Genomic DNA, 5380 nt, shown 5'->3' on the forward strand with positions numbered 1-5380 from the left:
CATAGCCCCATTTTTCATCTCCTCCAAGGCTTTGCTCAAAAGCCACTTTATTTTAAACTTGTGAAAACCACTCCCTATGCTCCATCTCTGCTCTATTTTTCTTCAAAGCAAAGATCATTCCCTAATATACTATATAAATTATGAATTTGGTTTATTATCAGTCTCCTTCCACTAGAACTTAAGCTCCCTGAGGGCAAAAATTTTATCTCTTTGTTCACTGCTGTATCACCAGGGCCTAGAACAATGGTAGGTATTCAATGTTTGTAGAATGTTAGAGAAATGAAAAAACTTTTATTCTCATTACTTCAAATGTGCCAACTCTAGTTTCCAGCTCTTCAGTTTCTAGTGCTGCTTCCTCTACCCCTAATTCTCATACTGCTATATCTGAAAAGTAAGTTCAGAGAAAGAAAACGGTCGACAGGCTTGGCATGCATTTGTAAGAATGGCATTATGAAAATTTAGAAGAAAAATAAAGTTGGGATTTTTAGGGATATCTGACAAAGGTTAAGGCTAGACATGGTCCTTCTAACTCAACTGATTGAAAATGAAGCAGTTTTAACTTCATAAAAAGTGAATACAAGTGTGTTTTAGGGAACTAAGAGGGAAAACAATCAAAGGCTCTCAAATGCTGAATGTACACATTTGGAATAGGAGTGTGGGGAAGGGGTTTGGGGAAGAGCTTGCCAAACCTACAGACATTTCCTGTGCATTTCAGAGAAAGCTAGAACAGTCAGGGAAGTGTGGCATTCAGCATTTTGGAAATTCAGAACTTCTTAGCAAAAATGTCAGAAAGGACCAGTCCAGACAATTTACATATAAAATAAACCAAGCTCAAAATCACATGGGATTGCTGAGTGATGTTTACACTGGGTGGTGGGTGGGTTATATTCTTCATGTTCACCTAAGACACACAGAGCAACCTAGATACCTAAAACAAGTTATTTTTGCTTAGCAAGAGGAATCTTCCTTAAAATTCAGAAGCTTTTGGGTCGGCCCCGTGGCTCACTCGGGAGAGTGCGGCGCTAGTAGCGCCGAGGCCACGGGTTCGGATCCTATATAGGGATGGACGGTGCACTCACTGGCTGAGCGTGGTGCTGACGACACCGAGCCAAAGGTTGCAATCCCCTTACCAGTCAGGAAAAAAAAAAAAAAATCGGAGGCTTTTTAGCTCAAGGAGTTATCCTCTCTAGTGAGAATTTGCTGGTGAAGGCTTATGGTGATTTCTGAGGGCTTCTCAACCTGTCCATCTGTATGAATACAGAGCAAGGTCAACACCTGCTTCTAGGGATCTCTTCTGAAATCTGGAAGAAAAAAAAAATACAACAAAATCCTGAATTCTGATCGTATTTCACCTCCATAAATGGCTACAAAAGGCCAGAGATTGCTAAATGGTTGCTGCCAATGTCTAATCCTACTTAGGTTCTAACTTTAATCTTAAGCAAGTCATTTAGATAAAGCCAGAAACTCCTAGCAAATACTTTCCCTAACTAACTCTTCCCAGAATCTTTCACTGGATACTAAGGGGGAAGAGTGACTGTTCAATTTTCTCATCTGCAAAAGATAAACTCACATATCTGTGGGTTCAGGATTTTGGGAAAGCACTGCATCCAGACCTTAAAGTCTTTTAAAATGTGATGAATTTGATTTTCTTAAGGATTGCAAGTAAGGGCCAGCCCGGTGGCGCACTGCTACAGTGCGCCGCTTAGGAGCGCGGCGGCGCTCCCACCTAGGGTTCGGATCCCACATACAGACTGGTTCCCACTCACTGGCTGAGCGAGGTGCGGGTGCAACACCGAGGGTTGCGATCCCGTTGCCGGTCCCGGTCCGGTACGGGCACGACACTGAGGGTTGCGATCCGTTGCCGGACACAAAAAAAGACAAAAAAAAAAAAAAGATTGCAAGTAAAACACCAAATGGCTCTCTACACATTTTCTTTCTCAACATAAAGCTCTGATATTTTAGAAAAGCTTTGTTTTTTCAAAAAAATTGCCTAGTTGTAGAGAAGATTCAAGTTATTGCTTCAACAGTGACATTTTCATTGCAGCAAAACATAAGGCCTTCTGAGGAAAAATAGGAAATAGAAAAATTCTGGGTTTACCCAAACTTTCCCTGGAATAAAATCTGTTTTCCCTGAGAGGGATTTCTCAGAAGTACCACTATCTTCTTAAATACACAGAACTCTTTTAGCTAAAATGAGAATCTATCACAACAGTTGGCCAAAAAAAACCAAAGTAAAATAAAATCTGCAATGCCATTTACCATCTTGAGAGGACTCATCAGGCCTTTCATTTAGGGCTTTCCCATTTCCCTCCTTTTCTAGACATTTTCTGGACATTGTTACCAGGGTCAGAAGAAAAAGAAAAACGTGGCTTTTTGACGGAGTTGTAAGAAAAGCTTTTTTTGAGAAGGGTCCAAGCTCCTTCGGTGCTGCCCTTTCCAGAAATTTAAATATTAAATCATGTGAATATTGTCTATTCAAAAATCTACATTTAAAAACTACATTTGAGAAGCAAGGAAGAGATGGGAAATAAGGAAGACTCTCATAGGAGGATGGTAACTCTGAATGGGACCACATAAGGAACGCTGAATGTCCAATTCTGAGCCCTCCCATAAGATTCAGACCTGCAAGGCTCTGACAACAGAACTTTATGATTATGACTCTAGTCATAAAACACCAGTTTCCCTATACCAGCTGAGTGCATTCTCATGGTCTTTTGTCCCTATCTTCCAAAGCTAGAGCTAAAATTCTAGTCCACTAAGTCACACCCTTCCATGCATAGACAAAACAATATGTCAGATCCCAGGGAAAAAAATTCTGCTCTTATTTTTAGTTGCTCTGTGCTGTGGGCTGATTGAATTGTGTACCTAAAGTCCATTTATTAGAAGCTTATTTCCCACTGTACCTGTTGAAGGTGGAAAATCCTATTATGGTCATTGAAAAATGGGGCCTTGGGGAGGTGATTAGATTATAGGACCATGCCATAATGAATGGATGAATAATGGTGGTCAGGGATGTGCTTCTTAGGGCATTAAAAGAAGAGCACGTGAAAGGTTCATCTCTCTGTTCTCTCTGCTCCACCATTTTATTGCCATGTGAGACCTCTGCATTGCTGTAAAGCCACCACCAAGATCCTCACCAGATGTTTTCCCTGCACTGTGGATTTCCCAGCCTCCGAAACTATAAGCAATAAATTTAATTTTCTTTATAAATCACCTGGTTCCATGTATTTTGTTATCAGCAATAGAAATGGACTGATATACTCTAAAATACCTATTTATTTTAAATATCACTGAAGTGAAGATTTAATTTATTTCTCTCTATTTGTTAATACGTCTCCTTAATTCTCTGCTTCCTCTTTAAATTTTAAATAAGTTTGTTTTATTTCTCACCCAATTTATTTTTTCCCTCTTTTATTTATACATTTATCAACTAATATATGATGTGTGTCTAGTAAATTCCAAGCATGACTAGGCATAGTGGAGCTACAATATTGAATCAGAGGTTACCCCCAAAGCTTACTAGTAAAGAGGTCAGCAAATGTGTCCATAAATAACTACCTAATACAGGACAGAACATCAAATGTCTTTGCAAGAAGTACAAATAAGGTGGAGGGGGCCGGCCCGGTGGCGCACTCAGTAGAGGGCAGCACTCCCGCCAAGGGTTCGGATCCCATATAGAGACCGGTCCGCTCACTGGTTGAGCGCAGTGCGGGCGCGACACCAAGGGTTGCGATCCCATTGCCAGTCACGAAAAAAGACAAAAATAAATAAACAAATAAAATAAGGTGGAGGAATTGAGGAAAGTTTCATGGTCTTTGAGTTAGTCATTGAAGAATAGAGGTTTTAGGGGCCGGCCCGGTGACGCACTGCTACAGTGCGCCGCTTGGGAAGCGCGGTGGCGCTCCCGCCGAGGGTTCGGATCCCACATACAGACCGGCCGCTCACTGGCTGAGCGAGGTGCGAGAGCAACACCAAGGGTTGCTATCCCGTTGCCGGTCCTGGTCCGGTACAGGCTCGACACTGAGGGTTGCGATCCGTTGCCGGTCACGAAAAAAGACAAAAAGGAAAAAAAAAAAAAGAATAGAGGTTTTAGATATGTTAATTTCATGAGACTAAGAGAAAAGTAAAAAAGATTTTTAAAAAAATTAAAAATAGTGGGCCGGCCCGGTGGTGCACTGCTACAGTGCGCCACTTGGGAAGCGCGGCGGCGCTCCCGCCGAGGGTTCGGATCCCACATACAGACTGGCCGCTCACTGGCTGAGTGAGGTGCGGGGACAACACCAAGGGTTGCGATCCTGTAGCCGGTCCCGGTCCAGTACGGGCGTGACACTGAGGGTTGCGATCCGTTGCCGGTCACGAAAAAAGACAAAAAAAAAAAAAATTAAAAATAGACTTGCAATGTAAGAGCTGTTCTAAGATGGGTATCTTAGTCTGCTCAGGCTGCCATAACAAAATACCATAGACTGTTGGGCTTAAACAACAGAAATTTATTTTCTCACTCTCTGGAGGCTAGAGGTCCCCAATCAAGGTCCAGCAGGATAGGTTTCTGGTGAGGGCTCTCTTCCTGGCTTGCACACAGCTACGTTGTCCTCACATGGCCTTTCCTCTGACAAAGGAAAGAAATGGAGAGAAAGCCAGCTTTCTGGTGTCTCTTCTTATAAGGACATTAATTCGATTGGATCAGGGCCCTACCCTGATGACCTCATTTAACCTTAATTACTTCCTTAGAGGTCCCATCTCCAAATACAGTCTGGGGGGGGGTATAGGGCTTCAACATATGAATGGGGGGAGGGGGGCACAAACATATGGTCCATAATAAGAAAGAGAAAAAAAAAGCATTCCAATGGCAGAAGAAGTATGAAATGATGCTGGAAAGGGAGCAGCATTTTTGGAACATCATATCGTTGAATTTGGATCTGTAACCTATGAAGAGGAACAGCAGGAACAATGTTGGAAAGTTGGTTGGGGTCAGTTTATAGGGGTTGAATGCCAACTTTAGGACTTTAGATTTCATTCTGTAGGTACTTAAGTGTTACAAAAAGTTTTAAGTAGAAGACTGATATTATAGGAAGATTAACCTGACAGGTACCAGTCCAGTGATGCTGAGGCCCTGCTGATTTAGGAATTTGGAGAACTCCTGCCACACAAAGTAGAAAAAAAAAAAACTTCACAGTTTATAAAGCACTGTCTCATGTATTATCTTGGACTGACCTTCACAATTAGGAGTAAGGGATAGACCACTGCTCCAGGCACACACAGGACAAGGAAACAAAGATAAGGATACCATGTCACAGGAGCCCTCAGAAAACCAAGATGGGACACCACAACCTCTGTTCAGGAAGTCCACACCTGGATCACAGCTACTGCCACTGGGGTCTCA

The sequence above is a fragment of the Galeopterus variegatus genome, unplaced genomic scaffold, assembly GCF_000696425.1.
Source record: "Galeopterus variegatus unplaced genomic scaffold, G_variegatus-3.0.2 Scaffold1953, whole genome shotgun sequence".
Lineage (NCBI taxonomy): Eukaryota > Metazoa > Chordata > Mammalia > Dermoptera > Cynocephalidae > Galeopterus > Galeopterus variegatus.